The 27,591-nt window shown below is 42.2% G+C and overlaps 3 pseudogenes across 1 annotated transcript in view; all 3 read right to left on the bottom strand.

Annotated features, from left to right (window-relative positions):
• LOC105536476 overlaps positions 1-7,429 on the bottom strand; it is a 13,878-nt pseudogene extending 6,449 nt beyond the window's left edge. The window contains exon 1 of the transcript XR_001005597.1: positions 7,399-7,429. The product of XR_001005597.1 is annotated as a general transcription factor IIF subunit 1 pseudogene (transcript). The remainder of the gene's footprint in view (positions 1-7,398) is intronic.
• Positions 7,430-8,145: 716 nt separating this feature from the next.
• On the bottom strand, positions 8,146-8,636 carry LOC105536477 (annotated as a pseudogene).
• A 14,078-nt stretch (positions 8,637-22,714) lies between these two features.
• Positions 22,715-23,204, bottom strand: LOC105536478 (annotated as a pseudogene).
• Between the last annotated feature and the right edge of the window lie 4,387 nt (positions 23,205-27,591).

Below are 27,591 nucleotides of genomic sequence, written 5' to 3' on the forward strand. Positions count from 1 at the left end.
TATATCTCCAGTCCCCTTTCTTTGCATGTTTGAATATCTTAGAATAGAGTATGTAAGATATTAGTAGCTAAATATCATTTTCAAATCAAATTGTTAAATATTTATTCTACAACTACTAAGTGTTTCACTAAAGGCAATGAAGTTTCCTATACATTATTTTTACCATAAAAATTTCTACTTACCTTTTTATGTGTGGCATGAGAAAGATAATCAAAATGACAGTTGACTATAACACTTTTAGTCTGGCTTGTCTTTGAACCCCATTTGTGTTACTCTTTGGCTCCAAAGGCTGTGGCCACCAGTCTGAATTCTATGTCCTTTCTTCCCACATGCACAGTGTTTCCCAAGATACACACTCTGGCCTCCTCCATGCTGAGAATCCAGACCCAACCTCCAGCTACACTGTTTTGAATCCAGCACTCACTGCCTGGAAGCTTTCTTTGTAATCTCTCCAAATGCCACCTCTGACAGAAAAGTGACTGGAGCAGTCAGAATCTTCATTTCAAAAACTCCAGAAAAAGAAGAGAATCCTGTAAACCTTATGGTGGTGTTGAGGAGATGTATACAATCTCCAGATTTTATGTCTTCTCCAAGTGTTCTTGTCTCTTTCTTGACCACAATTCTAATTTCCTGACCTTAATGGAGGGAGGAATTAAGGACAACCAGGGGATGTTCATGCTTAACATATAAAAAGAGAAATAAAGACAAGAAGAGAGCAGAATTTATAAACTCTGTAACGTTGTGCTTTCCCTAGCCATGGACACAGAAGCACCAAGATGTCAGGGGAGGACATCACTTGTTCTGGTTCCTGCTTTTCCTGCCTCTGACATCCACAAACACCCACACACATAATGCATTTCTTATTCTAAAGAGCAGGTTCATGACCCAGTAAAGCTCTTTCTCTTAAGTGTCGTTTATAGATAAGTTAGGATAATTTTAGAAACAAGTGAAAGAAAGAAAAGCAATGGTTTAAACAATGGGATCATTTCAGAGAGTTGGAGCACTGAGGGTTCGTGCAGCAGCCTGCTGACGGCAGACAGCCTCCAGAATCTTTCTAGATTTCTGCTTTGTTACTTTAGCCACATTGGCATTTCTGTCTGGGGTCAAGGCCTCGTGGTCTCAAGAGGGCTGCAGAGGTTCTAAACTTCATGTCCTCTGGTAACTGTCCCAGGAGGAAATACAGAGCAAAGCTCTTCAACTTCCCTTTTTTATGAAGAATCACCATTTTCTCCAGAAGCCCTGCCCGTGCTTCACATGCCTGATATCTCACTGCCGAGCTGACCACATGTGCACCTGAAGGCTCCTATCCTGGGCTGGGAGAGGTTCAGTGTCGTTGTCACACAAAACAGGACAAAGCCGGTGCCCTATGCACTAAAAAAGGAGGGAGTGGCTGCTCTGTAGGTGTTAAAAGCTTTGCCACATTTTAAATTGCACTGTGCCTCTAAGAAAAGTTGTATGAGGAGGAGGCAATCTATGGGCATCTTCAACTGGCAATATTAGAAGAATCCAGGTCCTGCTGATGAAAATAAAGTCAAATTTCAAATTCTCACATGACCTCATCAGCATCAGCAATTGTGGAAACATAGCCTATGCATTTAACTCAGGGACAGACTCTCAGTTACCAGAATAAATGAGGAAAGGAGACATTTATAATAAGATCTTCAAACCAGGACTAAGGTCAGGCTTGCACTGCCTGAGAGCTGCTGGGCTTTGGCTCTGGGCTGTGGAGGAAGCAGTTGCCCTCCAGAGCAACAGGACTAAGGACCTGGGAGGAACCAAAGGCTCGGCCCATGGTGCTGTCTCAAAGGAGCTTCAGGGAAGGAAACTGTTCACACACTCATAGGTGCTGCACCCTGCAGAGTCTACTGCCAGGGTGAAAGTCTCAGAGGCCAGGGCCTTAGGGCTGGGCCTGGGCTTCTGGGTCTGGCTGCCCTTAGCTCTGTCCTCGCTGGTCCTCAATGATCAGGACTGTGCTAGAGCCGAAGAGGTCAGTAAATGATCCCAGAGTCCCAGATTCTGTTATAGTTAGAAGGAAAAATTAGCATATGTGAAATAAATAAACATAGAGTTATGTGAATATATATATGTGTATTTGTAACAAACTTGACATATTAATTATATGTAATATTTTAGATGTGTGTTGTATTGATATTTTTGTATATACTATGCATCTAAATTAGGAATAAATATAATATTCAAATTTACATATAAATAGGTATCACTTTAATTGTTGGTATAAGGTATTTTGATAAATTGAGCATGAACAATGAAAACCAACAATGATGTGCCACCCCATGGCCCCTTTCCCACCACAGAGCGCAAGGGTCATAAAGCTGAGGATCCTCCTCAATGTCCCTGCTGGGCCAAGCTCTGATGGACCAAGGCTGAGAATTCTGAGAGACCCATGGAGGTTCTGAAGTGCTCAGAGGTGCAGGTGCTGGAGAGAGGGGTGGTGGATCTGGACGCCTAGGTGCAGGGACATTTTATGCTAAGGATCAGTATGGGTACTTCCTCTCCTGGGGCCTCCCATCAGACAGAGCAGCACAGGTGACTCAGTGACTGTGTTCACAGGAAAAAGCACTCCACAGTTCACTGGCAGCCTGCCCTCTGGCTGGAGCGATATGTGATCTCTGCCCAGCTATTGTGGCTCACAGGACTGCCAGGACTCTATTTAGAATGAACCGCCATTTAAAAAGCTCAGCTGCTGATGGACAGAGACACGTCTGTCCGTGTCCAGCACCCCTGACCCAGGCCTTGTGTACAGGGGCAGCACGAACCAGCAGGGGCTCAAAGAAGGAGCCGTGTTCAGCTGGTGGCAGACTAGGACACTGTTCATACTCTAGCCAGACATGCAGGTGACAGTGACCCTCCCTCCTGGGACACAGAGAGGGGAGTTGGAGACGGGGTCCATACAATGTCCCCCCTGACATCTAAATGGAGACCCAATGTGAACATCACAAAATATTAACTGCAACAAGTCATTCTTGCAGTTTGAAGTAATTCTAATTAGAAACCAAAGCAGGCTAATTATCTGTTTGTGAAGGAAACATTTGTGTTTAATGCAACCAAACTGAGGATGAAGCCTGAGTCCTTTCTTCTCACCAGATAGTCAGATAGCAGCTAGAAGAGGAGCAAAGCTGGGCCCCCACATCCACCAGGAGCCTCCTGATGCTGATTCTACTCAGGTGGAGTGGGGATGGTGGATTACTTGGCTCCCCCTGCCACGCCAAGGTACTCTAGCCCAGATGGCTTAAACAATAGAAATTTATTTTAACATCTTTTGGTGGCTGGAAGTCCAAGATCAGGGTCCAGCAGGGTTCACTTTCTATTAAGAACCTTCTTCTTGGTTCATAGACAATGATGGAGGGATGGGGATAAGGGTGGGAGCAAGAGAAAAAGAGAGAGATGGGGAAGAAGAGAGCTTTCTGGATTTTATTCTGATAAGAACACTAATTCTGTTGGATGGGGTTTCAAGCTTATGAACTCCTTTTAACCCATCTAGCTCGATTATTTCCTGCAGCTACACTGGTGGTCAGGGTCTGGCTTCCAGTCTCAGAGCACAGAGCACAGATCAGATTCTCCCCACAACTCAGCACCCTGTCAGCAAATTCCACATTCTCCAGGTCACACGTGAGACCCTGTTTTAGCCTTAGGGCTCCCTGTTGACAGTGACACACCATCACCCTTCCATTTCCAGTATTTCTTTGTTCATGGCACTCTCTGTTTCTCATTGTGGGATTTGTTTGCCCTCAAGGGGCAAGTGTTTCACATGGAAACATATATGATTTTTTATTTTGTAATAGTGAAAGCTAATTAATTAATTTACATAAATAATATTTTAAACTGAATTCATGGAATATTTTAAAAACAAAAGGCCAATTAAAGAGCTTAAAGAGCCTGAAGAGATAAAAAGACAGATTCCTTTCAGAGGAGACGTGTTAGTCACAAATAAAAGTCTGTTTTACAGATGATTTTTGGGCAGTAAATGTCAACAGAAAATGACAACTTCAGATAGGCTGCCAAAATATGACACTATATTCCAAGTTATTTCCAAATAATGTGTAAATACATTTTCAAATTAAAACAAACAAAATGTGAGTTTTTCATGAGATTTACACAGCAAAACATTTCACAAATGCGTGCCTTATGCAAAAGAACATTTATCCCTGATGCAAAGCTCAAGTTTTCTTTGATCTTTAGAAGAGAACAGCTTTTTCTCCACTCTGTTCCACTCTTGCTGCTGAGAATGGGCATCGAGGCAGTGACTGTCAGGAAGGAGGAAGGCTGTGTGCTGAGGGTGGTCATGCCTTCTGCCCACATGAGTGACCTTATGGAACAGAGCCACCCACACCACCAAGGCCACTTGCCTGTTTCTCACTGCCGAGGCACAGACACAGAAACCTTGTCTTTATTCCACCTAATTTTGAGGCTTCTTTGTAATTGGCAATTTGATTGTCTTCTGATTCGGCTTGGTATCCACTTTCAGTTTTGGGAATCATTTATTTTTCACCACTTTGATTTAAGAGTATAGCCCCTTGGGATATCACCATCATGTAAATTTTGAGCTTGTTCATTTTTTAGGTGTGTCCAACCACGTTGAGTGGGTTTAGAACTTATCCCCTGTCTCACATCAAAGTAGATTCTATAGTGACTACATGCTATCACATGAGGGCTAACGATGATAATGGCCGCTCAGCTCCTGCTCTTGCTACTCACACTGTGTTGTCTCCCACTGCGTTCTGTAATATTTCATATCTTTAAGCTCTGTGTTGCATTTATTAGTACTTCTAAGGAGCATATTAAGTGTTGTGTTTTTTAATTGAAGGCCAATTGTCCTTCAAAGAGCCCTTAAAAGAGGCTCTTCAAGGAGGCCTGAAAACTGGAGGTCCAATGATGATAGTCACAGTCTGAGTGTGAATGCCCAAGAACCAAGAACACTGATGTTTGAGGACAGAAGATGAATATCACATTTTTAAAAAATACTGAATGTACATTTCCTCCACCTTTTTCTTCCATTTGTACCCTGAAGGTATTAAATGATTTCTGCCCACATTGCTGAGGCCAATCTTCTTTATTCACTCTACTGATTCAAATGCTAATCTCTTCTGGAAACACCCTCACAGACTCACCCAGAAATAATGTGTTACCAGCTATCAGGGCACTCTTTAGCCCAGTTATGTTGATGCATAAAATTAATCATTACTGGCTGGGTATAGTGGCTCATACCTGTAACCTCAGTAGTTTGGGAGGCCTAGGTGGGCAGATTGCTTGAGCTCAGGAGTTCAAGACAAGCTTGGGCAACATGGACAAAGCTCATCTCCAAAAATAAATAACCATTATTGTTCCAATCTCTTCACATTCTTACCAACACTTGACATATTCCAGTTTATTATTGTGATTATGATTGCCATCCCAGTGTTATGTGAGGAGATATCTGATTGTGGTTTGTCATTTTTCCAGTGACTGAGGATGTTGAGTCTCCTTTCATGTACTTATTGACTCTGTATATATCTTCTTTGATAAACTTCTGTACAGATCTTTTTTTTCCCAATTTGTAGTTGAGAAGTGTTTTTCAATGTTTATTATTGAATTATAAGAGTTATTTACATATTCTGGGTGGTGGTTCCTCATCAGATATATGATATATGGGTTGTCTTTTCACTTTCTTCTCAGTGTCCATTAGGGAATAAAAGTTATTACATTTGATAAAGTGAAGTTCATCATTTTTTCCTTTGATTGCTTGTTTTTTTGGTGTCATATGTAAGAAACTATTGCCTCATTCAGAGTCACAAAGATTGACATCTCAGTTGTCTTAAAAGAGCATTATTATTTTACCTTTCACATTTAGGTCTTTGTAGCATTTTGAGTTAGTTTGTGTATATGATGTGAAGAAGTCCAACTTTGTTTATTCTTTATGTACAGATATTCAGTTGCTTATATATGTACGTAAAGGACCTTATTTAGCCATGACTATATACATATGGAACTATGTGCACCCAACTATTTATCAAATAAATATATATAGCACCTATATTCATGTTTTTATATATGTGTGGATTTCCATTAATAAGGTAAATTTTACTATTTTAATTGAAATATTATTTTTTAAATTTCTTTTAAAAACTCTCCTTGGTAGCTTTATAAATAGATTACTAAACATTTATGCTAATGCCATTAATTGTAACAAAATACATCTTGTATGTGTAAATATATAAATATTACATTTGTCAGTTTTTTGCACAACAATGATTGGTAACCAACTATTTAAAAGTCAGTGTCTTCCATTAAGTTGTATTGTATTTGTGGATGTTCATTTTAATATTAACTTGACTCTTCAAGGCAGGGCTCAGCTGGGTGGTTCTGCTTCAGGGAACCAAGCTTGTCTCTAGCCTATGAATTGTATTCATCTAAGGTCAAGGCTAAAGGGCAGTAACTAACCAGGTGCCACATTCTAATGCAAGTTTTGCAGGAGTGAGCAACCTCCCAGAACCAAACTGAACTGGTGAATGAAGTCTAAAACTTCTGAACACAGAAATATACAATTTTAAGTTACTCTTTCACCTTGGCAATTATCAAAGTCCCTACAAACTGTTGCTCCATTTAAACATCAAAGTATTTTATTATTCCATGGACAGATAATTATGTTTCTCTACCATTACAATCTTCCAAATGTTTTCAAATTTCATGTTGCATTGATTAGAAAATAAAGCTGAGAATGTTTGCAATATGTGGTTTTCCACTGAAATTTTTTTAAATAGCCTCATTAGGACAATAATATATCTCTTTTTTTTGGTGGCAGGAATAAAGTTTTGCTCTTGTCACCCAGGCTGAAGTGCAATGGCATGATCTTGGCTCACTGCAACCTCCACCTCCCTGGTTCCAACTATTCTCCTGCCTCAGTCTCCTGAGTAGCTGGGACAGGCACCTGACACCACGACATGTCTTTAGCTGAAATAAAAATCACATAGTACATAGCTTCTTAAGCCTTTTATAGATCACCTGTTACCAACTACCATGGCTAAGTGAAGATTCTCATTCAGTGAACTGAAGGTCGTTCTGCTATTTAGCACGTGTGTCATGCTCTCAGTGAGCTCATGATGCTGCTGGATTCTGCATAAATTTTGAGTAGCAAAGAGTTTTTGTAATTAGGAAAAAAATCCTACATCCATGTTTAGTTTTCTGTTGTTTTAGTTTTTATCAAGAAATGTTTTTCATTGGTTTGTAAAATGATTGTTGTATATGTCATACAATTTCCTGATTTTTAAGCTGTGTCTATGACTTAATAAAGTTGTCTTCCTATGATAGAGCCCTGCTCATAACATGTGAGAGCACATTCAAATGTATTCAAGGGCCATCCATAACTGGCAAAGTTTTTCACTATTTTGTGAAAATACTGACCATGTTGGGCTTTCAGCTGTCCGTTCCTCATCATGACCATCAGTTCTGAAAACACGTTCTTAGGAACCACTTTTCCCTCTATACTTTTCTGTAGAGTTGTTCAGGGAGCGGTCCTTCCATGAGATTTGGAAGTCAGAAGAGAATGACTCCATGCTCATTGACACCTGCAGACAGACAAGTGGACTTAGTTGAGAACTAGAGAATCACCTAGAGCGATACTGCAGGAGGCTAAGAGCATCAGCACCCACACTCTGGGCTTCTCAGACAGATACAAGGACCATGTGGTAGTTCAGCCCACACCTGCAGGGCAGGGTGCACCCTGGTTTACAGAGGAGCCCCAGAGAATCCTATCTCTAGTATCTGCTTCCCTAACTAACATTGAACAGGCTTTGAAAAGCTGTAGTTTAGACACTAATTCCATAACTTAAAACAATTCCTGCTTGTAACAGCTAGAGTGGCTTCTCTTTTGCTATAATAACTCTGAATGTCCCATAACACAGACTTCTCAGGTGGTCAAATCTCTTTATTAAATCAGGACTGACATTGCAAGTCCATGCTGCTGGGGATGAGGAGGAAAGAGAGTGGGTTCAAAGGAGCCACGTCAGCACAATCTACCAAAATTTCCCAATGTTCTTCAAAACCTGGCTGCATCTGAGAAACAACTCAACAGATGGAGGCACCAGGAGGAGCATCTTGGGCAGCCCAGCCTTACTCATCTGCTTCCATGGGGGTTGATGTTATGAGTTGTCACACTGGGAGAGGAGAACTACTCCCCTGTTGACGGTAATACATTGTAAAATCTTCAGGCTGCAGGTTGCTGATAGTGAGAGTGAAATCTGTCCCAGATCCACTGTCACTGAACTGAGATGGGACCCCCATCTGCAAACTGGATGCAACATGGATCAGAAACGTACTTATCTGCTTTCCCCGGTTTCTGCCGATACCTATTTAAATAGCTGCTAATGCCCTGAATCACCTGCCAAGTAATGGTGACTCTGTCTCCTACAGATGCACACAGAGAAGATGGAGACTGGGTCATCTGTATGTCACATCTGGCATCTGAGATTGGAAACACAAAAACAAATATTTACACTTTTAACCATATTATATGAGCACTTCCCTGAAGAACCAGGTAGTACTGAGCACAGTGGCTGAGTAAATTCCTAGTGTTCCCCTTCCTTACCTCGGAGCCAGAGCAGCAGGAGCCCCAGGAGCTGAATGGGGACACTCATGTCCATGCTGTGTCCTGACTGGGACTGACTCCTGCACAGGGTGTGACTAGCCTATTAAGAAGTCTTCAGGGCAGAGGGCTGTGCTCTGGGAATATGCAAATCAGCAGGGGATGGGGCAGGCTGAGCGCAGCTGCAGGGCTGGTTCATCTCAGTAACTCAGTATGGGAACAATGTCCTTAGGGTCCCAGGTCAGAACAGGGCAGCGTAGATTTGCCTGGAGGCAATGTATTTCTCTCTAGATCCACTGTTGTGACAAGTGATATTTTGGGGAAAGAAGTCAAAACTTCATACAAATATAAGGACTACATGGAGTAATATATTTTAGAGTTGTATTGGGGGTATACAGGAGAGTATGACCATTTGTAGGGAATGTCTAATAAAGTCTTAGAGGATGCATCTGTCAGATCTTCACATTACTTAAATGAACGTTGCGTGAGTAACAATCCCATTCGCTACACTAACAACACCTCTGTGATTGTCACATGGTTCCCATTGTTTCATGTGGGGAAAATGGTCTTTATCAGAAGCATATTTAATACACTCCAAAGAATTTGTAGTGACTTTAAACATTCGTTATTACCAGTATATTTTCAAGCAATTCCCTGCAGAGGCACAATAATGATGCCGTGATTCCTCAGTGCCTGTGCCACTCACGGATCTTCCATTATCCAGAGCTATGAGTCTCTTTAATACTCAGGGTCTCAATGGGCAGCAGCTTCATCTTGGTTTGCAGCTTCCCTTATTCTACCCAATTTTCTGTCCTTCTTGGGTATTATTTCCCATAGGTCATCAGTATGAAGGGTTGACTAGTAATGCTAGATCTGTTTACTTAAAAAAAAACTCATTTCTTCCTCCAACTGTTGAAGCCTTAATCAGGATAAACTTGAAACTCTGAACCAATCTAGACCCTCACGATCAATTGCCTCCAAAGGAAGAAGACCAAGGTAATGCATCTTGCCTAATGCTCTGATCCGCCTTTCCCACCAGAATGTTCATGAGTGTTCAGGTACGGCCCTCAAAAAACCTGGCTTCCTGAAAAGCAAGTGAGGGAGAGGCCCTGGGGAAAGGCCAGGTCAGTGAACACCTCCTCTTCTGTGAGAGTAGCGGCTACTCAGTGCATGTCCCTGCCCTGCACCATCAAAGCCACTTTCCTCTTTGACTCTTTAGCAGTCAGTGGGGACATCATCCTGACTCAGACGTCTGCCTCCTTGCCCCACTTTCAGGAAAGAGAGTCTCCATCTCTGGCCAAGCCACAGCCCATTTACATGGAGAAATACTTTGAATCTGGATAAAACTTAGAGAGAGATTTGAACCCCTATACCTCACATATCTGCCTCTGCCTAGCGGCATCCCTGCCTGGTTGTGTAGCAAGGAAAATGGAATCAACTACACTGACATGAGAAGACTAGAGCCTGGGGAATCCAGGGAGCATTACTCTTGCATGACTAAGAGTGACCTGACTACATTGGTATAGTCTGTGCACAAATCTCCTGCTGCTTTCCAGGGGCCTGAATTTCAAGGGAAGTTACTAGCAAACTGCTTGCTAAGATTTAGGTTCAGTGAGAAGCAGTTCTGGATAGAAATACATATTTTTTGTGTGTATGTGGGTGAGTGTAGCAGTCTCTCTTGCTACCGTTTCCCTTTCCCTTTTTCGGTACATCTGCTGACTCCCCATGGGCATATCTGTTTCTCACTGCTCTATCTGAAGCTGGAGAAGGCAGCCTTGCCTGAACTCATGGCCTATCATAGCACCTAGAATGAGCATCCTCCTGGAAAGCCCCAAATAAGTGAGAACAGGGGAGGTGTATACATACCCCAGCTCCCTCCCTTCTCAGGTGGAATAATAGCAAGATATTTTCCCATGTTTCCACATGGGCTTGAGCTCCAGTCATCCTCAGCATTAGCTCCTTGCTGAGGAGACTTTCGGAGTCCCTATTCTCTTTCTTGTCTCACTGCTTTGTTTCCTCCCAGTGTTTCTGGTGCATTATAAATATGCTGCCTGCATGGGCATTATTGTCCCTGAACAATCCAACCTAAGACAGTGGACAAACCCTCTTTCTTGGACAGTATGGTCTGAATTCTTGCCAATTATTATTTTTTTTCATGCATAAGGATATTCAGAAAATTTAGGACACACCAGAATTATCTGGGAAAGACAGCATCATCAGAAAGGTCTTTATAAGAGAGAGGAGGGGGGTCACAGTCAGAGAGGAACTGGGACAATGGGGAGGGATGCTTCAGTGATGAAGGAAGGGGCCATGCAGCCTGGAACATGGGGTTATCTTTGAAGATGAAAAGCTGAGAATCAGATTCTCTCCCCTGAAGCTTCCAGAAGGAATATAGCACTACTGATACCTTGATTTTAAATCAGTGAGACTTCTCACCTCGAGAACTGTGTAAGATAATAAATTTGTGTTGTATGAAGCAAGTAAGATCCTGGTAACTTGTGACAGCAGGAGTAGGAAACTAACACAAGGAGTAGGAATGTCTTTTACCTCCTTAAGGACATGGTCACCCTCTGTTCTTCCAAATAGTTCTATCTTGTCATTTTTTATTATCAATTTTAACAAGAGAGAGAACATTCCACTGCAAAGATGGCTAGCACCAAAATCCTTCCTATGTGTAAATGCTCTAGGATAAATCATTTGATTAACTCTCTTACTCTCTGGATATGTGATTAATTCTTGTATCCTCTGGATATGAGAAAAATAGGGGAATATTTGTTCATTGTTTTCATATTGGGGAAGAAATCAGATTTACAAGACACAATTTGAGAGGGAAGGACTGGGTCAGAGAGATGAGGATGGTAGAAAAGATGCAAAGTGTTCAGGGCAATGCAAGATGTGCCCCTACTCTCTAATCTGAAAGGAAGACATTTAATATTTATAAAGACTTTGAGGAAGTTTTGCTTTGTAGACAAAACTCCAGAAGGGCCTGAGTTTATAACTGGGGTAATCATGGCAAGGTGCAGAGATAGCAGGGAGCTTGTGTTGAGAATTTCACACCACCCTTCTGACTTTGTCTCTTATCTGAATTTAACGGCATTCAATCCTCTATGAAGCAAATGTGGCTATGTGGGAGCAACATATTTAAGGTTATGCAGACCTGGGTTCCAAGCTCAGCCCTGATAATTACTGACCATGTATCTTTGGGCAAACCACCTCTGTGCTCTGATGACAGTTAACTCATCTGTGAAATGTATCACCGAGGGTACCAAGGGCTGTCCTGAGGGTTTCTCTAGTTGATGCAACAGGATATGTACCTATACATACACATGTATGAAAACACTACTTAGGGCCCCTTTGATGCATCGTTGTGTGTCTTAGAATGAGGAGTCTATATAAGATACTACTAGTCAGATGTAATTTTCAACTAAGTATTGTCAATATTTATTCTATAACTAACAGATGCCCCTGCATACACTGCGAGGTTTCCTGTGCAATATTTCCATAACAAAAATATTCTTCTAACCGGTTATGCATACTATTAGAGGACTGAAGGTGGAGATTGCAAATCATCATCGTACCGTTAGGCTGGATTTATCCTAAGACCCATGTGTATTAGTATTCTTGGGCTGCTATAACAAATTACCAGAACTTTGGTGACTTAAAACAACAGAAATATATTCTATTATAGTTCTAGAGGCCAGAAGTCCAGCATTAGTTTCAGGGACCAAGAACAGGTTGTCATCAGACCAAGCTTCTAAGGGGACTCCATAAGGGGAGTCTATTTTTCTCTTCTTCCAGCTTTTGTTTGCTTCAGCTTTCATTGGCTTGAGTCCACATCACTTCAATCTCTGTCGCTGTCTTCAAACTGCCTTCTCTCCTGCAGCTTTTTAAAAAATGTCTGTTTATCTCTAAGAACAATCATGATGTCCTCATAAGGTAGAGATAGACAGACATTTAACAAAGACAGGCCTCTTTAGGCCCCACCTGTTCAATAGAGGATAATCTGTCCATTTTATAATTCTTAATTTATAAGTGCAAAGGCCCTTTTCCTATATAAGGTACATGTTCAGGCTCCATGTAATAGAACCTGATTATTTGAGCAACATATTCAGCACTAAACCATTATAGAACATATTCTCAGTGTTGGTACTATACACACATCACCACCCTTCTCTCTCTTGCTTCCTCTCTCTGTCTCTCTTCCTTGTGATTATAAATCTCCTCATTGCCCTAAGTGTATCCAGCACTACCTATGTCAGGACAGAGTGGCACACATAGGAGGGCCTTGATGTGGTCTTGCTTAGAGACCTGCTCTATCCCTCATTATCATTCAGAAAGAAGGACACAGTCACAGCCAAAGACAGCCCTCAGCCATCTGGGGAGAAGCTGTCTTACAGAGGACAGTCACAGGCTATCATTCTCTGGACCTCTCCTTGTCTTCAAATACTTGTGGTTCTCAGCCCACGTGAGGGTCTGTGTGGCCCCTGACTCGAGTAGGATCCAACAGGATCCTTATCAGAATATCTGATTCACAGAAGGCACTGAGTGTAAGGTAGGAGATCGTCAGGACTTGTATTCTGAGCACTGATCACGACATTGGTCATGACAATGCTGATCAGTACAGGATCTGGACAAAATAGGATGCACTACAGAAACTGGCCCAAACCAGCTAGAACCAAGATGGTGACAAAAATGACCTCTAGAGCACAGCGTGAGCTGGTCTTCCCCCAGGGACTCCCGTGAGACAGAGTGGCAGCCATGGCTCAGTGGTGGGTGGTCATAGTATGAAACCCCTCCATGGTCTTTTCACAGCCCCCCTCTGATTGCAGTGATGTGGGATTTCTCAGTCCAACTTTCATGGCTCAAGCAGCTTATGGGACTCTGTTCACAAAGGGAGGTCATGAAGGTAGTTAGGCTGCTGATGGCCAGAGTGACATCTGTCCAGAATCATCCCCCTTGACCCAGGCAGGCATCGTGTCCAGGGGGCAGTGGGAGCCAACAGGAGATCAGTGTCAGTCCTTATTTCACATGGAGCTAGGCTAGGACACTGTTATTTCCCCGACTGGCCCTGCTGGTGAGAGTGACCCTGTCTCCTGGAACACAGGGAGGGGCCTGGAGATGAGCACCACACAATATCCCAACTGTCATTTAGTGAGGAATAAATATGAAGATCCCTAAATATTAATTCCTCTTGAATGTCTTATAGAATATATCTGCAAGTAATCATTTCTCTTCATTTTGTTCATAAAGAAGTGTTTTTACTTTACCTTTATTTTTGAAGCGTATTTTCACTGGATAATGAATCCTTGGTTGAGTCCCCTCCACCCAGCATTTAAATATGTAATTTCACTGTCTTCTGCCTCTATTGGTCCCATGAACAGTTAACCAAGTATTTTTTTACTGTTTTCCTGATATAAGAAACCAGTTTTCCTGGATACATTTGAGATTTTCACTTGGGTGATTCCACATTTTAACTACAATCTGTATAATGATGCATGCCTTGATGTATATCATGGATAAGTTTCAAGTCTTTTGATCTTATACGCTAATGTGTTTCATTACTCTTGACACATTTGCCAGTAGTTCTCAGGTCTCTCAGGTGTGCCACCTCCGAGAGACGCTTTCTGTGTGGTTATTCTCTGCATTTCACTCTGACCTTAATCAGAGTGCATGATAATACCAAGAGACGCCCTAATGGATTTCCTATGTTCCTTGCACACTCTTCGTCCCTTCTATTGTGGAGTAGTGGACTGAGTTCATCTTGATAGTCTGGGTCAATCACCGCAGCCAACACTGTAACTCCATTCTTAGCCTGTTGACTTAAAGGTAGGAGGAGCCCAAAGTGTCCAGCTGGCCATCTTAACTTCCCGTTTAATGGAATTGTTATTGTGTCTCCTGGCAGCAGCATTCTTCCCTCTGGAATAAGACATCTAGTAAAGCAGGACGTAATGTCGTGGGAACAGAAAGCAAAAATTTTGCTAGTGGATCACTGGGGTGATAGTGAGTGGTTCCACTTTCACTTCCACCCCTTGATTCCTGGACCTGTGAATCCTGGCTATGGGAGAAATAGCACCATACATTGGGCGCTGATTCAGAGCCTACAAGGCCTTCTGGAGTACTTTGCCCAGCTCTGCACAGTATCGTAACTTAGTTGGCCTTGTAACTGTGACTTCAAAAGGCCATTGCACCATTCTATCAATCCAGCTGCTTCAGGATGATGGGGAACATGGTAAGAGCAGGGAATTCCGTGAGCATGAGCCCACTGCTGCACTTCTTTCCCTGTAAAGTGAGTGCTTGGTCAGAGGTAATACCATGTGGAATAATGTGATGGTGGATAAGGCATTCCATGAGTCTATGAATGGTAGTCTTGGCAGAAGCATTGCATACAGTTAGGTAAATCCATATCCAGAGTAAGTGCCTATTCCAGTGAGGACAAACCTCTGCCCTTTCCATGATGGAAGAGGTCCATTATGATCAACCTGCCACCAGGTTGCTGGCCACTCACCCAGGGGAATGGTGCTATACAAAAGGCTCAGTGTTTGTCTTTGCTGCTGCTGGCAAATTGGGCATTCAGCAATGTCCATAGACAGGTTAGCCTTGGTGAGTAGAAATCCACATTGCTGAATCCATGCATAGCCTCCATCCTGCCACCATGACCACTATGTTCATGGGCTCATTGGGCGATGACAGGGGTGTCTGGGGAAAGAGGTTGAGTGGTATCCACAGAACGGATCATCTTATCCACTTGATTATCAAAATCGTCCTCTGCTGAGGTCACCCGTTGGTGAACACTCACATGGGATACAAATATCTTCACAGTTTTTGACCACTCAGAGAAGTCTATCTACATACCTCTTCCCTAAATATCTTTGTCACCAATCCTCCAGTCATGCTTCTTCCAAGTCCCTCACCATCCAGCCAAACCATTGTCTACAGCCAATGAATCACTATATAAAAACACATCTGGTCATCTCTCCTTCTATGCAAAGTGCACATCCAGGTGCACTGCTCAGTGTTCTGCCCACTGGGAAAATTTCCCTTCACCGCTGTCCTTCAGGGATGTCCCTGGAAAAGGGCTGTAGCGCTGCAGCTGTCACTTTTAGTGGTGCCTGAATATCGTGCAGAACCATCTATGAACCAGGCCCTAGTCTTCTCATCCTCCCTCAACTGATCATAGGGAGCTCCTCATGAAGCCATCAGTGCAGGCTGTGGGAGAGAAGGCAGAGTGGCAGGAGTAGAGACCATGAGCTAGAGCCACTTCCTCGTGTAACTTACTTGTGCCCTCAGGACTTACTCGAGCCCAGTCACATATATACCACTTCCATTTGATGATGGAATACTGCTGTGCATGGCCCACTTTATGGCTAGATGGGTCAGAAAGCACCCACTTCATGATGGGCAGTTCAGGTTGCATGGTGACTTGTTGACCCATAGTCAAATGATCAGTTTCCATCAAAGCCCAGTAACAGGCCAAGAGCTGTCTCTCAAAAGGAGAGTAGTTATCTGCAGAAGATGACAGAGCCTTGCGCCAAAATCTTGGAGGCCCGCACTGTGATTCACATATGGGGGTCTGCCAAAGGCTCAAAATAGCCTCCCTATGTGCCACAGACACCTGAAGCACCACTGGATCTGGTGGGTCATATGTCCCAAGTGGCAGAACGGCTTGCACAGCAGCCTGGACCTGTTACAGAGCCTTCTCTTTTTCTGAACCCCAGTGAATATGGGCAACCTTTTGCATCACTTGATAAATGGGCAGGAGTAACACTCAAATGAGGAATGTGTTGACTCCAAAATCTAAATAGGCCCACTAGGTGTTGAGCCTCTTTCTTGGTTGTAGGAGGGGTCAAATGTGGCAGCTTGTTCTTCACCTTCGAAGAAATATCTCGACAGACCCCACACCACTGGACTCCTAGAAATTTTACTGAGGTAGAAGGTCCCTAAATTTTAGTCAGATTTATTTCCCATTCTCTGTCACACAAATGTCTCACCAGTAAATCCAGTGTGTTTGCTATTTCTCGCTCAGTGGATCAAACCAGCATAATGTCATTAATGTAATGGACCAGTGTGATACCTCGCGGAAGCAATAAGCGATCAAGTTCTCTTCAAATAACATTATGACACAAAGCCAGAGAGTTGATATGCCCCCAAGGTAAGTCAGTAAAGGCATATTGTTGGTCTTGCCTGCTGAAGGCAACTTGCTTCTGGTGGGCCTTATGGATAGGAATGGAAAAAAACTTATTTGCCAAGTCAATGGCTGCATACCAGGTACCAGATGTGTTAATTTGCTCAAGCAATGAAACCACATCTGGTACAGCAGCTGCAATTGGAGTTACCACTTATTTAAGCTTACAATAATCCACAGTCATTCTCCATGATCCCTGTGTCTTCTGCACAGTCCAAATGGGAGAAGTGAATGGGGATATGGTGGGAATCCCCACCCTTGAGTCTTTCAAGTCCTTGATATTGGCACTAATCTCTGCAGTCCCTCAAGGGATGTAATATTGTTTTTGATTTACTATCTTTCTATGTAGAGGCAGCTCTAATGGCTCTACCATTTATAATACCATAATAGCCTTTCCTACCATAATAGCACTCACGGTACCAGTTAGGAAGTCAATGTGGGGGTTCCGCCAGCTGCTAAGTGTGTCATATCAATTATGCATTCTGGCACTGGGGAAATGACCACAGGATGAGTCAGAGACCCACTGCATCCACTATATTGAACCTCAGCTAAAACTCCATTAATTACCCGACTGCCATAAGCCTCCACTTTAGCTGGAGGACTGCAATGACGTTGTGGGTGGAATCAACGTCAGCTCAGAGCCAGTGTCCAGTAGTCCCTGAAATATCTTATCATTTCCCTTTCCCCAATGCACAGTTACCCTGGTAAAAGGCCAGAGGTCTATTTGGGGGAAGGATGGGAGAAAGATTAACTTCACAAATGGTCAGTAATGTAGTGGGGTCCTTCCTCAAGGGGACCTGGCCTCCCCTTCATTCAAGGTGTTCTGGGTCTGTAAACTGGCTCAAGTCTAGAAATCGATGGAGGGGCCATGGATCTCTGTTTTTGTAATTCCAATTAGTCTTTTGTCTGTTTGACCTAAAAGTTTTCTCCTTATGTAAATTAAGTAGGAATGCATTAGATTTCCTATCAATTTCACTTCTAGGAACACCATGATTAATTAGCCAATGCCAGAGCTCTACATGAGTCAGACTATTCTGATTGCTGCTTTATCTCTTCTGTCCATTACAGTAGGTATGCCCACTGTGCCTATGAGGGTTGAGTGCCACCACTTGGCCTCTGCCACTTCAGGGTCCAATTATTCCCAATTGTATTTAAATTTTGTAATTGAGTGACTGCAACTCTCACCATTAGATCTGACATACAGAGAAGAGCCTTTACAGGGCTCTTCAAAGATGCAGGTGCTGCCCTCACAAATCAAATAGATTTACAAAGCGTTTGTCAAGGGTACTAAGTATAGAGTCACTAAACTCCTTGCTTCTCATCAATGATGATTCAGGAGTGCCAAATGCGTTTGTTTTCTATAACTCTCTAAACAGTTCATGTCAAGGACTATCATTGTTCTCCATACTATTAAAAGTACAATCCTTAGCATTTTGGGGTTTAATCATATTAAGCAGCCAACTCTAGAAACCCCACAACCAACGAAACTCCAGAAACCCCAAAACTAATGAAAGAATTGCATTCTTATTATTCTGTTCGTGTAGAACCACTCCTGGTACCAAAATCTGTAATAGAAAGGATTCTTTAGAGGGACAGAATAATAAGATATATATAGATATATATATATGACATATGTATGTAAGTTAATATGTAATATAATCAATACATAATAAATTCATATTATATATGTGAGTTTACATATAATTCATAATATATATGGATTTATATATAATTCATATATATTAGTTTATATATAACTCATATGTATGAGTTTATTACTTATTAACTTAGGGGATCACAAGGCCCCACAATAGGCTGTCTGCAGGTTTGAGGAGCAAAGAGAGCCAGTTTGAGTCTCAAAATTGAAGAACTTGTAGTCCAATGTTTGAGGGCAAGAAGTATCCAGCACAGGAGAAAGATGTGGAAAGGCTAGGCCAGCCTCACTTTTTCACCTTTTTCTGCCTGCTTTATGTTCATTGGCAGCTGATTAGATGATGCCCACCAGATTAATCGGGGGGTCTGCCTTCCCTAGCCTACTGACTCAAATAATAATCTCCTCTGGCAACACCCTGAGAGACACAGAAAGGAACAGTACTTGCATCCTTCAATCTAATCAAGTTGACACTGTATCAACTATCACAGGATTGCAGGCCTGAGCCATCATACACAACCTTATTGTATATTTCATACAATTTCCTGATTTTCCCATTTTATCTACGACTTAATATAAAGTTCTCTTGCTATGACCCCAAACATGCTGGTAATAGTTGAAAGCACATTCAAACATATTCTGGGTTAAATCATAACTGGCAAAATTTTAGGCCTTGTGGAGAGTCACCTTACTTGCCTGTCAGCTGTCAATTCCTCATCATTACCATCACTCCTAGGAGCAGGTTTTCCAAAACCCATTTTCTCTCTATAGTTTCTTTAGAGTTGTTCAACAAGAGGCCCTCCCATGAGACTGGAAAGTCAGAGTGGTGGATTCATGTACACTGACACCTGAAGTAAAACACATGGAGTTACCGATCCCATAGAAATGCAAACTATCATCAGAAAATATTATAAACACTTCTACGCAAATAAACTGGAAAATCTAGAAGAAACTGATACATTCCTGGACACATACACCCTCCCAAGACTAAACCAGGAACAAGTTGAATCTCTGAATAGACCTATTACTGGTTCTGAAATTGAGGCAATTATTAATTGCGTACCAACTAAAAAAAAGTCCAGGACCAGATGGATTCACAGCCAAATTCTACCAGAGGTACAAAGAGCAGCTTGTACCATTCCTTCTGAAACTATTCCGGTCAACAGAAAAAGAAGAAATCCTCCCTAACTCACCTCATGAGGCCAGCATCATCCTGAAACCAAAGCCTGGCAGAGACATAATAAAAAAGAGAATTTTAGGCCAATATCCGTAATGAACATCAATGCAAAAGTCCTCAGTAAAGTACTGACAAATCAAATCCAGTAGCACATCAAAAAGCTTACCCACCACGATCAAGTGGACTTCATCCCTGGGATGCAAGGCTGGTTCAATATACACAAATCTATAAATGTAATAAATCACATAAACAGAACCAATGACAAAAACCACATGATTATCTCAATAGATGCAGAAAAGACCTCCGACAAAATTCAACAGCCTTTCATGCTAAAACTCTCAATAAACTAGGTATCATTAGAATGTATTTCAACATGATAAGAGCTATTTATGACAAACCCACAGCCAGTATCATACTGAATGTGCAAAAACTGGAAGCATTCCCTTTGAAAATTGGCACAATACAAGGATGTCCTCTCTCACCACTCCTATTCAACATAGTATTGGAAGTTCTGGCCAGGGCAATCAGGCAAGAGAAAGCAATAAAGCAAATTCAAATAGGAAAAGAAGGAGTCAAATTGTCTCTGTTTGCAGATGACATGATTGTATATTTAGAAAATCTCATCATCTCAGCTCCAAATCTCCTTAAGCACTTCAGCAAAGTCTCAGGATACAAAACCAATGTGCAAACATCACAAGCATTCCTATACACAAATAACAGACAAACAGAGAGCCAAATCATGAGTGAACTCCCATTCACAATTGCTACTAGGAGAATAAAATACCTAGGAATACAACTTAAAAGGGATATGAAAAACCTCTTCAAGGAGAACTACAAACCACTGCTCAAGGAAATATGAGAGGACACAAACAAATGGAAAAACATTCCATGTTCATGGATAGGAAGAATCAATATCGTGAAAATGGCCTTACTGCCCAAAGTAATTTACAGATTCAATGCTATCCCCATTAAGCAACAACTGACTTTCTTCAGATAATTGGAAAAAAATACTTTAAACTTCATATGGAACCAAAAAAGAGCCCATATAGCCAAGACAATCCTGGGCAAAAAGAACAAAGCTGGAGGCATCATGTTACCTGACTTCAAACTTTACTACAAGTCTACAGTAACCAAAACAGCATGGTACAGGTACCAAAACAGAGATATAGACCAATGGAACAGAATGGAGGCCTCAGAAATAACACCACACACCTACCACCATCTGATCTTTGACAAACCTGACACACACAAGCAATGGGGAAAAAATTCCCTATTTAATAAATGGTGTCGGGAAAACTGGCTAGCCATATACAGAAAACTGAAACTAGACACCTTCCTTACACCTTATACAGAAATCAACTCAAGATGGATCAAAGACTTAAAGTAAGATCTAGCATCATAAAAACCCTAGAAGAAAACCTAGGCAATACCATTCAGGACATAGGCATGGTCAAAGACTTCATGTCTAAAACACCAAAAGCAATGGCAACAAAAGCCAAAATTGACAAATGGGATCTAATTAAGCTAAAGAGCTTCTGCACAGCAAAAGAAACTGTCATCAGAGTGAACAGGCAACCTACAGAATGGGAGAAAATGTTTGCAATCTACTCATCTGACAAAGGACTAATATCCAGAACCTACAAAGAACTCAAACAAATTTACAAAAAAAAAAAAAAGCGAACAACCCCATCAAAAATTGGGCAAAGGATATAAACAGATACTTTTTAAAAGAAGACATTTATGCGGACAACAAACATGAAAAAATCCTTATCATCACTGGTCATTAGAGAAATGCAAATCAAAACCACAATGAGATACCATCTCACGCCAGTTAGAATGGTGATCATTAAAAAGTCAGGAACCAACAGATGCTGGAGAGGTTATGGAAAAATAGGAATGCTTTTACACTGTTGGTGGGAGTATAAATTAGTTCAACCATTGTGGAAGACAGTGTGGCTATTCCTCAAGGATCTAGAACTAGAAATACCATTTGACCCAGCAATCCCATTACTGGGCAAATACCCAAAGGATTTTAAATCGTTCTACCATAAAGACACATGCACATGTATGTTTACTGCAGCACTATTCACAATAGCAAAGACTTGAAACCAACCCAAAGGTCCATCAATGATAGACTGGATTAAGAAAATGTGGCACATATATACCATGGAATACTATGCAGCCATAGAAAAAGGATGAGTTCATGTCCTTTGCAGGGACATGGATGAAGCTGGAAACCATCATTCTCAGCAAACTATCACAAGATCAGAAAACCAAACACCACATGTTCTCACTCACAGGTGGAAGTTGAACAATGAGAACACATGGACACAGGGAGGGGAACATCACACACCAGGGCCTGTTAGGGGTGGGAGGGCTAGGGGGGTTATAACATTAGAAGAAATATCTAATGTAGGTAACAGGTTGATGGGGTGCAGCAAACCACCATGGTGCGTGTATATCTATGTAACAAAACTGCACGTTCTGCACATGTAACCCAGAACTTAAAGTATATATATATGTGTGTGTGTGTGTGTGTGTGTGTGTGTGTGTGTGTGTGTATGGAGTTAGTTGTGGATTGGAGAATCACCCCTGGAGAGGTGCTGCAGTCAGCTGAGAGCATCAGCAGCCCAGCCCTGGGCTTCCCAGACAGATCCGAGGATCATCACACGGTACTCAGCACATACCACCAGGGGCAGGTGCACTCTGGCTTCTGGAGGAGCACCTGAGAATCCCCTGTCTCTGGTACCTGCTTCATGAATAACATGCCATAGGCTTTGGAAAGACTGTGGTTTAGACTCTAATTTATTCAGCTTGAACAATTTCTCCTTGAAATACTGAGAATGGCTTCTCTTTTGCTGGACAAATTTCAATTATTCCATCACACACACTCCTCAGGTGGACTTATCTCTCTTCTTTATTCTTCCAGGACAGGCATTGTCAGGTCTTTTCTGCTGGGGATGAGGATGAAAGAGGCTTAGGGTTCAGAGGAGCCTCCCTGGTCCCCTGTACAAAAATCTCCCAATGACTTTCAAAGCCTGAGTTTGAGAAATGCCCTCAGCAGATAGAGGCACCAGGAGGAGCATCTGGGGTGGCTCAGCCTCACACATCTGCTTCCTTGGGGGTTTATGTTATGGCTTGTAACACTGTGGGAGTGTAACTATAACCATGTTGACAGAAATAAGTTGCAACATCTTCAGGCTGCAGGCTGCCGATGGTGAGAGTGAAATCTGTCCCAGATCCACTGCTGCTGAACCGAGAGGGAATCCCAGTTTGAAAACTGGATGCAGAAGCTTAGGAGTTTTCCCTGGTTTCTGCTGATACCAGCCTAAATTATTGTTAATGTTCTGACTCACACGGCAAGTAGTGGTGACTCTCTCCTACAGTTGCAGACGGGGAGGACGGAGACTGGGTCATCTGGATGGCATATCTGGCACCTGAGATTGAAAACATAAAAACAAATATTCATACTATCAGTAATGTTATCAGAGGACTTCCCTGAAGTTGCAGACACTACTGAGCACACTGACTGAGTATATTGTTAGTGTTCTCCTTCTTTACCTGTGAGCCAGAGCAACAGGAGCTCCAGGAGCTGAGTGGGGGCCCTCATGTCCATCATGTCTTGACGGAGACTGACTCCTGCACAGGGTGTGACCAGCTTATGAAAAAGTCTTCAGAGCAGGAGGCTGTGCTCTGGGAACATGCAAATCAGCAGGGGATGGGGCAGGCTGGGCACGGCTGTAGGGCTGACCCATCTCAGTAACTCAGCACAGGGCCAGTGTCCCCAGGCTCACCAAGTCAGACATGGCAGCGTAGATTTGCCTTCACAGAATACATTTCTCTTTGGCGGCCATACATATTTTTCAATATGAAATACAAACATTTTCAATACAAAAATATGTTACAGAACATATTTTTGGATTGAATTTTCCAAATTTTAAATGAACCTAAGACTAGATTAAATAATGTATTTTAAACTTGTATTAGGAGTGTGTAGGAAAGCCACATTTTGTGGAGAAAATTCATAATGAAGTTGTAGAATGTGGGGCTGTCCGTACTTTCAGCTACTCTCAAAGGAATTTGATGAGTGTAAAAATATTTAGTGCGATACTAACAATGTCTCTATCAGTGTGAAAATGTTTGCTTTCTGAAATGAAAATAAAAAGACTTTATCAGAAGTGTATTTAATAAATTCAGTAGAATTTACTAGTAAACTTAAGCTACTGTTCTTAGCATAATAAGGAAAAGCAATTCACTGAACATGCCCAAAGATGATACCTTTGCCATGCATAGATCTCCATTATCCAGAGCTATGGGTCTTTTTAATGCCCAGGGGCTAAATGGTCTGCCCCTTATTCTTGGTGTGAGAATCCCTATATTCTATACCCATTCCTGCTTTTCGTATGATTTCTTATGGTTCACCAGCATGGAGGGCTGACTAGTGATGCCAGGTCTGATTATTCCAACTAAATTCTCTGTTTCACTCACTAACTATAGGAGCCTGGATTAGGATCAATTTGAAGCCCTCTATCAACCTAGGCACAAATAATCCGTTGCTTCTAAGTAGGATGAGAAAGGCCACATCCCTTGGGTAATGCTCCGAGCTGCTCTCCCCACCAGCCTATTCCTGGGGTCTTAGGTGCATTTGCCCTAGAGTCTGGCTTTCTGAAGAACAGGTGATGGGGAGGCCCTGGGGAAGGTCCAGGTCAGTGAACCCTCTCTCCTTAGTGAGGGTGGCTGCTGTCCAGTGCATGTTCTTGCTGTGCACCGTCAGTAACCATTTCCTCTTTTACTCTTTAGCAGTGAGTGAAGACATCATCCTGCCCCAGATGCCAGCCTCCCTGTCTCACATCAACTTAGAGAGAGTTTCCATCTCCTGCCAAGACACTGCCCATGTAGATGAAAAAGTATTTTGAGTCCAGATAAACCTTAAGCACGGATTTGAACCTCAATACCTCACACAGCTGCCTTTGCCCAGGGCGTGTCAGCCTGGTTCAGCAGCAGGGGAAGTGGAGCCAACTACATCAGTATCAGTGAACCGAAGCCCGGGACCTCCAGGGAGTATTTCTCATGCACGACTAGGAGTGGCCAGACCAAGGTAGTGCAGCCTGTGCACAAACCTCCTGCTGCTTTTCCAAGGGACTGGATTTCAGGGAAATGGTGACTGAACAGTCTGCCAGGATCCAGATATCCAGATTCAGAGAGATACATCTCTGGATTCAAATGCACTTTTGTCTTTCTGCATAATTTTAGCAGTCATTGTTACTACACCTTGGTGATTCTACTCATTATACTTAGCTGACTCTCTATGGCCCTTTCTGCTCCACACTGCTCTCTCTGAACCTGGAGAAGGGAGCTCAACCTGCATGACCTCATTGCATGAAATTAGCAAGCCCTGGGATGGCTATCAATCAGTGACCACATGGGAGGTGTATACATACCCCAGCTCCCTCACCTCTCAGGTGGAATAACAGAGACATTTTTTCTGTGTTTCTATGTGGGCTTGAGATCTCATCATCCTCAGAAGTGGCTCCTTGCTGAGGCAGCTTTCACGGTCCCTCCTCTCTTTCTTTGCTCACTTACTTCTTTCCTGCACTTTGTAAATATACTGCCTGCAGGTAAGTCTTTGTCATCCTTCTCACTTGGGGGACCCAATCTAAGGGACTGGAAATATCCTCATTCTTGGAGGATATCTTTGGTTTAAATTATTGCCACTTCTCATGTATTAAAGCATAGGTAAATTCAGAAAAATTAAGACATATTTAAACTATCTTTGCCAGTCTTTCTTAGATTTGACTTTAGCAGAGATTCGTTTTTTTTTTTGGTTGTTGTTGTTGTTTTTGAGGTCACAAAATCAAAGAAGCCTTCCACCAATGGCTACACACCATGGAGTCCACTTAGAGCAGAGAATCAGAATCCCCAGAATTTGACATCCAGACATAAGAGTCCTAGAGTCTCAGGTTTTTTCTAGGTCTATTGCCTCATAAATCTGCTTTGTGATATTTTTATTCTACCTTAAGGGAAGACCTCTGTGGGGATGATGAGAGTTGTTTGTGGAATTAATAATATACCCTTGAAACACATCATTGTCCTAATATCTGGAATCTATGATTATTACTTACAAATATGTCAAAAATAACTTGGCAGACATGGTTAACAATTTTGAGGTCAGGAGAGTATCCTGAACTATCTGTGTGAGACCATAATCACAGGGGTCCTTATAAAAGAGAGGGAGAAGGGTCACAGCCAGAGAGGAGCTGGGACAATGGAGAGCGATGTTAGAGTGATGGAGGAAGGGACCATGGAGCCAGGAATGTGGGAACATCAGAGAGATGGAAAGCTGGATATTGGATTCTCTCTCTTGAAACCCCAGAACGAATAGAGCCCTATTTCTACGGGATTTTATTTCATTGAGACTTCTGACCTCCAGAAATGTAAGATAATACACTTGTGTTATGTAGAGCCAGTAAGGTTCTGGTACTTTGATACAGCAGCAACAGGAAACCAACGCTAGGGGAAAGGGTGTGTTTTAGTTCCCTGAGTGTATCACTATTGTCTGTTGTTCCAAATAGTTCTATGTTGTTGTTATTTGCTATCAATTTCAACAAGAGACACAAAACAATTTTTTATTTTATTTATTTATTATTTTTTATTTTTTATTTTTTTAATGCAGAGAGCTAGCACCAGAATTCTTCTTATGTAGAAAGACTCTTGAGTAACTCTCTGGGTTAGGTCTTGTACAGTCTTGGTATCTGAGAGCCTGGAGGTCATCTCTCACAGAACACGGAAGAGAAGGGGGCTGCAGGTTTGCTGTTTTGATATTTGCAGGTCAAATTGATGTAAAAGACACAATCTGAGAAGTAAGGACTGAGTCAGAGACATGGGGATGGCAGAGGAGACAAAATGTAGTCAGGGCCATGCAAGATGTAACCCGCCACAATATCTGAAGGTACTTGGTGTTTGCACAGGCTTTGAGAAAATTATCCTTTGTAGACAAAACTGTAGAAGGATCTGAGTTTAAGCTGTGTCAGCGTGATGAGGACCAGAGGTCATGGTGAGCTTGTGTTAAGAACTCTGTGCTGCACTTCTGACTTTGTCTCTTCTCTGGCTTTTAAGTTGTGGGTTCCTCTATGGAATGAATGTGGCTCTGTGGAAGGAACATAGTTAAGGTCAGACAGACCTAGATTCCAAATTCTGCTTCAACAACTGCTGACGAAGTGATTTTTATGCAAATCAGCCATGTGCTCTCATGAACAGTTTCCTCATGTGTGAAATGGGGCACTGAGGATATGAAGGTGCCACCACCTGAGGGTTCCACCAGCTGATGCACCATGAAATGCACATACATGTATAGATAGACACACACATATACATGAGAAGAGTATCTAATGCCCCTTTTATGCATCCTTGAATAACTCAGAATATGTCAGATATTACTAGTCATAAGTCATTTTCATCTAAAATTATCAGTCTTTATCTTGTGACTAACAGACATCTCTCTGTACACTCTAGGTTTCATGTACATTTCTTCAATCACAAAATTTTCCACCAATCTATTTATGTCTAAGAGATTGCAAACCACCACAGCACATTTAGCCTGTATTTTCCCAGAGCCCCATTTGTGTTAGTGTCCTCGGGCTACTGTAACAAGTTCTCAAAAATGTGGTAGCTTCAAACAACAGGATTGGAATCACTCATAGTTCTGGAGACCAGAAGTCCAGAATCAGTTTCACTGGGATAAGATCTTGGAGTGGTCGGGTCAAGCTCCTTCAGAAGTTCTAGGGAGGAGTCTGATTTAGCTCTTCCATCTTCTGGTGGCTTCCACTCTCCTTGGCTGTGGACACATCACTGCAATCTCTGTCTCTGTGTTCACATTGCCTTCTCTTCTTCAGTCTATGTCAGGTGTCTCTCTACCTCTTTTTTTCTCAGGACATTGTGATCTCATTTAGGGTCCACGTGATTAACCTAAGATCATGGCCCTATTTCAAGCTCCTTAATTTACA

This window comes from Mandrillus leucophaeus, unplaced genomic scaffold (genome assembly GCF_000951045.1).
Source record: "Mandrillus leucophaeus isolate KB7577 unplaced genomic scaffold, Mleu.le_1.0 Scaffold1599, whole genome shotgun sequence".
Taxonomy (NCBI): domain Eukaryota; kingdom Metazoa; phylum Chordata; class Mammalia; order Primates; family Cercopithecidae; genus Mandrillus; species Mandrillus leucophaeus.